The sequence below is a fragment of the Arvicanthis niloticus genome, chromosome 18 (assembly GCF_011762505.2).
Source record: "Arvicanthis niloticus isolate mArvNil1 chromosome 18, mArvNil1.pat.X, whole genome shotgun sequence".
In the NCBI taxonomy this organism is placed as follows: Eukaryota; Metazoa; Chordata; class Mammalia; order Rodentia; family Muridae; genus Arvicanthis; species Arvicanthis niloticus.
Window position 1 is genome coordinate 19,275,366 of NC_047675.1, and position 10,717 is coordinate 19,286,082.

The following is a 10,717-nucleotide window of genomic DNA, read 5'->3' on the forward strand; positions in this document are numbered from 1 at the left end:
ATGGTCTACAGGGCCAGGGACTGGCCAAGCCTGCACTTACAGTATTTAGGAGGTACAGGGAGAGGCAGGAGGCTCAAGTGTTTGAAGCTAACCTGGGCCACATGGCAAGACTCTGTCCCCAAACCAAATAGAATAGAAAGGAAAGAAGGAAGGACGAGGAAAAAGGAAGGAAATGGTAAGGGGAAGAGAGAGGGGATAAAACACAGTAGGGAGAGAAGATAAAACACAGTAGGGAGGAAGTGAAGATGGAAGGGAGAGAGTGAGGGAAGGAGAAAGGAAAGAGATGGAGTCAAGGCCTAGGGTTACTGAAGGTTCTCTGTCCCTCGAATCCTTGCTCCCAGCTGGAGAGCTGGCCTGAGGTGGGGCTGTCCATCTTTGGAATCATCCTGGTATCTCATTGTTTCCCAAGTAAGGCTCAATGTGGAATCCTGGCAGTTAATGAGATGACCCTCGAGTGGTGTGTGGTGATAGTTGTTTTCAGACTATACTCAAATACCTAAGTAAACATGTCCAGTGTGCACACCAACCCCGTGATTTCTCAAGTCTTCCCACTAGAAGACAACTCTTTCAAGTGAACTAGTTTAAATCTAGTAAGGAAACAGCGGCACAGCTGGACACGGAAAGTGAAAAAACTAGTAAACAAAACTCCAACTTTAATTGCTTAAGTGAGAGAGTGTGGATCTCAGACTCTCTGGCTTTGAGTTAACAGAACAATGAATCAGGTTTTACAGTTCTCAGATTTAGTTTCTTTTTCTGTAGACAAGGATTCTGTAGGGTTCAAGGTTATAACTTCAGTGTGTGCCCTGTCGAACTGTGGGTAGAGGCGTGGCATGCTGGGAAGATCCAAGGCACGTGTGTCTTGGTAGGAGCTGCTGGACAGGGTGGGGAAACACAATTTTTGATGGAAGATAGGATGGGGAGCTTGGGCTAGGAACTGAGAGTCCTTGGTGCCTAATTTCACTGGGGACCCACCCCAGACTGCTGGGCCTCTCAAGTAATGAGATACAAATCCATTTAATTGAACATGGTTCTTAATTGCCAGAATTACCTGTAACATTAGCTTTCACAGCTGTGCCCTCTCTTGGGGCTGGTGCCAGTTCTCTGAGGTACACTGGGTCCCGGGGAGCCCAGCCCTGGTCAATTGGGCTGTCAGCCTAATAGCTCATTTTGTAATGAGGTTCTATAACCAGAAAGAGGTGGATGTGTGGAGGGGTGGGGAGTCTACATTGTGCTTCTATACCCTCTCAACTGGAATGGCTTCTCTTCCCGGGATCATCCTACCAGCCAGTCTAGAATCTTCCCCAAGAAGCCTATCCTGATTGAAATGTTGAAGACATTATAATTCTGTTAGAGCCAAAAGACTAGAAGTCAGGACCAATGCCAGTGGTTTTGTTAGACTTCTATCTCAGAGTATCAAAGTTCAGCCTCTACCCACAGCGTCACCATGGCTCGGTAGTAACTGGAAGAGGCAGGGGCAGGGCATGACCTTAATTCAGAGGAAGCTGTGGCAGCTCGGGGCCTGTCCTTGTGGTGCCTCAGACAATCTGACTTTAGTGACTATCAAAAAAGAATTAAAATGTTAAGAGAAGGAATAGAGCTTAGTGGGAGAGTGCCTCTTTAGCATAGGCTTGACCTCAAGCAACACACACACACACACACACACACACACACACACACACACACAAGCATGCACGCACATGCACACATACAAGACCAAAGGAAAGGAAATAATGATTCATATTCATTAACTACCAAGGAAATGCAACAGTTTGTTTACCCATCCGAGTGCAACTGATTTTAATTTTTAATAGTGTAACATTGCATGAGGTGAAAAAAAAAAGAAACCTTTTATTTATCTATTTGCCGTCGTGAAGGACTGAAACAGGCCTTGGACAAGCCAGACAATTACTCCACCACTGACCTTTGCACCTCATTGCAAGGCATTTTCCTACTTCTTTCTTAGTCCAGGGAAGAGAAATTTGACTGAGAAAAATCTGGCAGGAGTTCTAAAATTAAAAGTGAAACTGGTCCAGTGATTCTACCTCCAAGACACTTCCCTTGGAAATTCTTGAACATGAACCAAGGCCAGTCCACAGAGATGCTCCTGACACCAAGTGTAATATGCAGTGGGAATAGCCCAGCAACAAAGAATTGAGCAACAAACAGTATCAGGGGTAACCATCATCTCCTGGGGTATCTGTCACTTCTACCAGATTCATTCAGGTTTCCAGTTCACTCAGCATGGACTGTCAGTCATGACTAAAGATTATGCAATGGCTAGTGTATTGTCAGTTCCATTAGTCTTATCATTAGCTCTGAGACACACTTCTTGATGTCTCTGAGGGAGAGTCTAGAGAGGTTTAACTGAGGAGAGGGGATTGACTATGAATGTGGGTGGCACCATCCTTGTGTCTGGGGTCCCGAAATGAATAATGAGATCCTAGAATCAGCCAGCTGAGAGTGATCCACAGTTGTGGGTCTGTCCCCTGAGGGCCATTTCTTGGTTCCAGACTCTTGTTCCTATGGTATGCCCCCTGATAAGGCTTAGTGTGATAATGAGAATATTGACACTATTCCCGATGTTGGCGATGGGAGCCCTCACTTCACCCATGATGTCTGAAGCAGAAATGAGGAAAGGGGAGTGGGGAGAGTATGCACTACCATTTGCATCAGGGAGTCAGGGTGGGAAAATCATGGGGCCAGAGACAGAAGCCGAAGGGAATATGGGGTGTGCTATACTTCAAGCACACCTCAACATGACAATGTCCATTTACAGTGCCACTGGTAGGCAGAACTCCAAGAGAGACGGGGATCCCAGCCATCTGATCTTCCCACTGGGTGCCCAGAGTCAAGCTGGACACAGATCTCTGTCTTCAGCCTCTTGGTTGTCACAAGTAAATGCCTTACAACACAGGACCAGAGCTTGAGATGGTGGTACATGGAAATCATTGGTTCTGTAGGAAATGCAGGGATTTAGAAAGCCAGTGCAAGTGAGGTCAAGTCTCTCAGAATGACACTTAAGACTGGGCTCGAAGCGCCAGCCAGCCGGTGGAGTGGCTTGCAAACAAAGAAGCAGACACTGGCGACTGAAAATGTACTGAGGCACGGGAAGCCTCTCAAGGAGGAGAGCAGAACTCGAATCTGCTTGAGTGTCTTCTCACCAGCCTGCTGTTTACTAGAGCATGCTGGGAATCTCTTATGATTTTACAGGGTTATCAGCCGAGAGCACATAGTTCTCTTTTGGTACCTAGAGCAAGCACATACTTGATACTTTAGATGGCGTAAGCATTGTGCAAACAGGTTCTCGAACAATTTCACTTCGTCTTTTCAAAATAACGATATAAATTAAGCCCCTCTGAATCATTAGCATGAGCTTTCATTAGTAAGTTAAGGAAAAAAAACCCTCAGACTTAAGAGCAATTTAGCTTTTTTTTTTTTTCCTCCACAATTGGGTGGAAACATTTTGGTAAGGTCCTGCTCTTTCTGAGTTTTCATCTCGGCTGTGCCCAAGCACTATGGATGTTCTTGAGAGGAATTTGCTCATTTTGAGACAGTCTTGGTCTACAGTCCTGGCTGGCCTTGAACTCTTGATCTGTCTTTCTCAGCCTATAGAATGCTGGGATTGCAGACATGTGCCATAGCACACACTGAGGGGCTGATATTCACACAAGCCTGTGAACATCAGGGTGTGCCTGATGGACAAGAGAGAAAGGAACCGCTTGGCAGAAAGGCAGGACATAAGCAGAAACTTAGAGGCATGAGCCAAGCAGGCAACTTGGGGTACAGGTCAGTAGGAGTGACAAATGATGTGGGAAGATGCTGAAAAAACTGTGTAGAGATAGGTCAGCTCAGCCTGAGAGCCCTGGTGAGAGGTTCAGACTCTGCCCACAGGCAAAGTTTTCACTAGGAAAAACAAGGTGTGACCCAGCTCTTAGAGCCGTTGTTCCAGAAAGTATGGATACCCCAGCAGTCTGGAGCACCCCAGTCATGGTGCTCCCACACTGAGGGACATCAGCCCCATGTACTAAATTTTAAACTACACGACTCCAGTGAATAAGAGTCACAGCTGAGACTTGGGTTTAGCCTTATGCTCTCAGCTGGCATATATCATGTGGCCTCTTCTTTGCCTGCCTCACACCACCAGGCTTTTACTTACCTTCTGAGGGGGATAAGTGGCTTTTAACTTTTGCATTGGAATATTCCTATTTGAAAAGACAACTTCATGATATCATTGTCATTTAAAAAGTGAATGTTTTCCATCACTCCATTCAAATACAAATCTGAGGTGGAGGGGCATCAGAGAAAAGGGCCTGGTGATGGAACCCAAGTAAGCCTTAACTCAGTCTGCAACCTATGCGGTTCTAATTCACCATCCTCTTACCTCAACCTTCCAAACAGTTGGATCATAGCCAGGTGCCTCAGCAAAGCTCTAACTATAAATACATTTTGACCATAAGAGACTCAAGGGTGTGAACCAGGGCCAGATGAGGAGGGGTCACATTGGAGGGTGGCCACACCCTAGGGGATTTGGCTACAGGGTGATATTGTGACAGATTGCATGAAAAGAGGCCGTTGGGACAAAGGTTTGTGTGGTGTGCGACATGTTTTACATACGAGGTGGCAGTCTCCTACATTCATGAAGTAAAAATGCTAAGTGCTTTGTGGGGTGAGTGCCATCTGCAAGAGGGCTGGCGTGGGTCCGAGGACTTGCTTTTGGTACATACTAGCAAGGCTGGTGGCTTAAGAGGTTGGCCCTAGAACAGGAAGCTTGTGGTCAGCACTGGGGACTAGAAATCCACCAGTGAGCGGAAAGGCCTAAAAGATGCCTCTCCCCAGCTTGGTTGAGGGCCCCAGCACAGCCTGTAACTCGAGCCCTGGAAGCACATTACGAGAACGTGACATCAAGATGCTTCACAGCTGTGCCAACAGGTGGATCAGAGACTCGAGTAGGTTTGGGTGGGGTGGGGTGTGAGAGATGAGGCAGGGTAACCAAAGACAGTGGTCTGAGCTCTCTGGCTACTGTCCTGGGCCTTGCCTCTCTGGGTCCTGGGTTTCTATGCCCCTCAACCCATCATCCCATCTCCAAGTCAGGAGTCCCTCCTCAGGCTGATTTGTTCTATGTCAGGACGTTTTTAAAGCACGGTTGGTCTATTGCTTTTGTGGTTTTGTTTTTTGTTTTCTTTTGTTGTTTGTTTGTTTGTTTTGTTTTTGGCATACCCATGACTAGAGGGGCCATCTAGAGCTAGGGATGAAATGTGAAACATGGAAGTCAGTCAGGGAGACATGTGAGGCCTTAAAAACTGCTCCATCTCTTGGTTAGACACCTCTTTTATTAAAATGAAATTTATAGGTCGGGATGTGAACATGGATGTGCAGGAGACAGGGGGCTTAAACCTGAGGAGGCCCACAGCACAAACCAGGAAATCCCCAAACTCATTCTTTCAGAACAAAACTTGGTCACATTTATTTCAGTCCACCCTCTTCTCCACCACCTGTGATATGGGCCCCAAATTTATCATCTGTTCCCAAGGACTGGCCCCAGTCCAACAGCCTCCCGCCACCTCGCCATCAATCACTGGTGACAGCCTTCGGAGCACAGCCTGACAGAAGCATTCAGCCCTCAAGGTGGCCAGCCCTCAAGCCCAGAGTTGGCCCATTTGCCCTACAACATAGTCCCAAGACAGAAGGGGTTGGGGATTGGATTTGGTACTTTCTGGAACTAGTGTGCAAGCAGGGACAGCTGCCTTTGGCAGAACCCCTTCTTCCTGTGTCTAGGTTTGGGGGTGCTTCAAAAAGCCTCAGCATCCAAATGTAATCAAGAGACTAGAGACTGTCTGCCTCAAGAGAAACATGCCCTGCTTTGAAATAGCCACAGCACGCTCCCCGAGTGGGCCACTAATGGTAGGCTGCGTTAGGAGTTCTATCAAGCCTCTGGGCATATTTATACAATTAGCACAGACAGTGAAAGAAAAACAGCATGGTGGTGACACACCAGCCGTGTGTGCTCTGATGAACTTGTTAAAATAAATAAATGGCGCAGGGCGATGCCTGCGCTGGTGGAACTGAGGCGTTTGCTTCTCATCAAGATGGATGGATGCTGGGCTAGGGTAGATCCAGCAGCCGCCGGAAATGACTCCAGAAGGAACGGAGACCCTCATCTACCTTCGTACATGATGGCAAATCCTCTTAATAGTATGAGGCAGGGTAGCCATTTAGCCAACGCCTGTGTTGGCTTGCTCTAGGTAGGCCAACTACACTTAAGACAAGATCTGGGAGGCTGGCTGCCTTTTGTCAAACAAGCCTTTAGTTTTTGTTTTGATTTGGCTTGTTTCTTTCATCAGCACTGAGGAGGGAACTCAATTCTTCACAAATGCCGGGCAAGCACACCCTTCTCTTAGCTATACCACTCCCCTGTCACCTCTGCCCTCTTCCTTTTTATTTCAAATTTTAATTTTGTTTTTTTTTTTTTTTTGATAATTTCATACACGAGTACTGCATTTACATAATTTCCACCCGTCCCTCTCTCTGGTCCAACTCCTTCCATGCCCCGCCTCCTTTTCAAGTTCATGATCTCTTCTTTAATTACATATATACATAATAATTAAGTATAAATACATATTCTACTGAGTCCATTTAGTGTTGTTTATACTTGCATGTATTTAGAACTGACCCTCTGTGTTTGGATCTCCTATCAGGGAACTGGTCCCTGAAGAAAACGGCTCCTCCTTCTCTTTTCAGCCACTGATTGCCGGTAGCTCTTCATCCGGGAGCGGGACCTTATGAAATTTCCTCCATCCACAGTGACATGTCAACTGATGTTATCATGCTGCAAGTCCTGTTTAGGTAAGCATACTTTTGAGGTTTCACTGGTACAGCTTCCCTGTCATGTCTAGAAGACATCATGTAACAGCATGTATCAGGGTGTGGCTTTTACGGTTTTTGCACCCTCTTCCATGATGCTCCTTGAGCCTAAAGGTTGAATTGTAGATGCATCAAATGGGCACTCTACCATAATGTCTTCCCTACATTCTGACTGGTTGTGGATCTCTGTAATAGTTTCCATCTGGTACGAAAAGAAGCGTCATCAACGTATCTGTAGGTATAAGGATGAGTATTTATAGTGCAGGTAGAAGTTACATTGGTTTAAGAAAATAGCAGCAGTAGCTTCCCCACTAGGGTCTCTGGTGAGCAGTCATAGTTAATTGTCTAGGTTTACAGTACCAAACATGGCTCCCTCCTATTGACTAGAACTTAACTTCAACTGGACAGCTGTTAATTACCCCAAGGTAAAAGTGCTACTATTGAGACTAACTTGTCAAGCCAGTCATTGTGACTCATAGACTTATAGCTGGGTAGGACTATTGACTGACTTTCTCCCTCAGCATCTTACAGTGCCTCTTCAGATACTATGAGATCTAGTCCTCAGGAAGGATGCTTGCATGTCTGGGCATACCTGGCTGTTGCCAGGTAACTGTCCGTTCCAGCTCGGTTCCTCCAAGTCTTGTGCCTAAAGTGTGTCTTGTCTTCTGTGATAGGGTTTTACCTTCAAGATCCGGAAGACAGCCAAGGGCAATGGAAAAAGTTGGTATCATTTTAGAAATTTCCTGTGCAAAGCACTGGAGTTTTGTTAGATAGTTTGTGGCTCTTGGGTGCCAGGGAGGGTGTTCCTACTCCATGGTGCTTTTGACTCCATGAGCATGGGGGCTAGAAGATGTGGTAAGGACACTCTTCTCTTCATGACTGAACAAGAAGCGGGTACTGAGACAGGAAGCAGGCACCAATAATATATGCTGTCCCCCTCACCCCAAGCCTTCCAGTTTGACCTCACTTCTCCAAGTTTTTACAGCTTTCAATAATCTTGCCATCAGCTGGGGACCAACCGTCAAAACATAGACAGGAAGGCAGTGCTTATATTCATATTAAGTGTGTGGTACTTTGTGTCCTTAGATTCTCTCTGCCTTCTCCTTCTCTCTTGCCCAATAGATAGGCACTTTCTGTGACAAGAAGCTGTGGCTTCCTGTCTGTACCACCTCAGTACACTTTGGGAAATCCAGAACAGACCGGATGTACCATGCATGCTTGTTGGGTGAATGAATGACTTCTGGCATTGTCCTGGAGGTGATGGGTGTGAGCACACCTGGGCTCTAGCTTGCCTGAGTCAGCAGTCTCTGATGTCACTTGGCTTTTCCTTTTGGATCTAATCACCTGCCTAGGTTCTTGGTGGCTCTCATTCAATAAATATTTATTTCTTCAGGGTTTCTTACGTGTGAGGCAGTCTGCTGCTGATTCCTCATAGGGTATTTTCTTTTCCTTTGTTAAATTTCAGCTGAAGAAAAAAAAAAAAGAAAGAAATTGCAGCATTTTTTCAAGGCAAATCAAACTATACAACAATCACAGACCACAAACAGCCGAACTATCTTTCTCAGGGCTAATTAGTCTCCGTCCTTTTAAAGAGATAACAATTGCCAACTCTGGAGTGTGTTTTGAAGGCCTTTGAATGAAATAACAATCAAGAACCTTCCGTCTGCATGGAGCAGCCTCTTCAAGCAGAACATGGGCTTTGGACTGTGTACTTTCCATACTCTGATTTGTCTGAGTTTTCTCCTGAAAAAAAAAAAATTAAGGACTTTGATGGACACAGGAAGTATATTTACCATAAGCGAGATTTTTTTTTTCCACAGACTTGGTGACACACAAGTAGTGTCAGAATCAGAAGGCTTCTTTCTGTTCCAGACCCAGAAGGGGAGCTGACATCTTTTATCAAAAAGGCAGACAATTCCAATCCCTTGACGATTCCAGATTATGGATCCCAGGAGGCTCGCCTTACACCAGCGTCTTATCACTGGAATCAGAGTGTCTGCTGTTTATTTTCTGAACCTCGGCAGAGTTTTCAAGGTGTTGCCTGCCAGCAGGGCCTGGGCTGACAGTGACATGTGTTATTGTCACATTGCTAGATCTGAAAGAAAACTCGAGATAAATAAATATCAGTGTCTTCTTGGATCTCTCCTTGCTGTCGTGGGCACCAGAGATGCTGGCATTTGTTAATTCTCTGATCAGCTGTTTCCTGGCCAAGTTCCCTTTTCATGTGACAGGGACAGAGGGAGGGGAAGCATAGCTGGCAGAGGGACAGGGGCTGAGGAGGACATGTGGTCTGGGTCCTAGGCTGAGTGTGGGAGGGAGGTGGGCTTTGGTATAGCCCTACCAGGAGGGAGGCCGAGCCTGGCTGCAGGCCTATCTGCTTGTATTCTCCTCAGAATATGGGTAGGTGACCTCTCAGTAAGGCAGACAGTGATCACTCAGGATAAGGTCCTGCTGGCTAATTTCTTGTCAACTTGACACAGCTAACGTTAACTGAAAGGAGAGAACTTCAATAGACAGATCAGGCTGGGAGGAATTTCCTTAATTATTGATTGATGGGGAGGGTTCATCCCATTGTGGGTGGTGCCATCCTTAGGTCTGGTCCTGGGTTCTATAAGAAAGCAGGCTGATCAAGCCATGAGGAGCAAGCCAGTAAGCAGCACTCCTCCATGGCCTCTGCATCAGCTCCTGCCTCCAGGTTCCTGCCCGGTTTGAGTTCCCACCCTGACTTCCTTCAAGGATGAACAGTGAGATGGAAGTGTAAGCCAAATAGACCCTTTCCACCCCTGGTTGCTTTGCTCCTAGCATTTCATCACAGTGATAGTAACCCAAAACTAGGACACCCAGGTCGTTGAGATGATCCATGCTTCAAGGAGAGTGTCTCCCTCCTTCTGGTTATCTCCTGGATCTCCTCCAGGTGCTGAACACTCACCTCTCCCACGCTCCTAGTCTCCCTTCTCCTTCTGCCTTTTACCTTCTTTGTATCTCCTTATCTGGGCATCAGGGAGTGACGTCAACACCTACGGGCCCATGGGCCACATCTGGCCTGTGGTGCTACTGGAGCGTAGCTGGTCCCAGGTGTCTACATGTTGTCTGAGGCTCCTGTGCTATAGTGGCAGAGGTCAGAAGTTGCAACACACACCCTATGGCCACAAGGCTAAAAACACACTCTCCCTGGTATGCTACTGCAGAAGCCAGATGACCTCTGCTCCAGATACTCTCCTGGGCCAATGGCACACGGATTCCACTCATTCCTGAAGACCCTAGTTGACTCTTGACCTGCTTGGTGCCTGTGATGTTAATCAATAGTATATGTGAAAAAATATTTCCATGAGCAAATACAAGAAAAAGGCCCTAAGTAAAAGATGTATCTGGCGTGTTTTTGTTTGTTTGTTTTTGTTTTTTGTTTTGGCTGCAGGACTTACCTGGGAATTTTAATGAGGATACTGAGGTCTCCAAGAGGGGAATGTATTGTGTATGTGAATGTATTGTGTATATTCTTCATCCATACTACTGAGCATTAGAGATTTGAGGCTCTCATTATCAGACCATTCTGTCACTATGGGTGGTATGATCAGATACCAAACCTCCAGAATACTTGACATTTTTTTTTTTTATCTAAGACTGGAACTTCCGATCTAGAACTCTTCCTGGTCATCACACACCACAGTCCAGGGCTTCACAAATGTCTAACAGACATCTCAGCCTGAATATCCTCCAAATTCCCCCGCTCTCCTCCTCACCACATTATCTAAGCAGCAACAGTGCTTGGCAGCTTGGGGTCAAGCACATAGCTCTTTCTGATTTGTCCTCATGTCCTGCTCAAGCTGCCACACTCTGTATCTAATATGTCAACGTG

At 46.3% G+C, this 10,717-nt stretch overlaps 1 long non-coding RNA gene across 2 annotated transcripts; it reads right to left on the reverse strand.

Annotated features, from left to right (window-relative positions):
* Positions 1-6,360: 6,360 nt before the first annotated feature.
* Positions 6,361-10,072, reverse strand: LOC143434949 (uncharacterized). Of its 2 annotated transcripts, none has more exons than XR_013104833.1 (3): positions 9,833-10,072; positions 8,655-8,956; positions 6,361-8,326 (listed from the first exon to the last, which is right to left on the reverse strand). It is a non-coding gene; the product is annotated as an uncharacterized LOC143434949 (long non-coding RNA). The 2 variants fall into 2 exon arrangements; XR_013104832.1 differs by having other exon boundaries at positions 9,791-10,070.
* Positions 10,073-10,717: the final 645 nt, after the last annotated feature.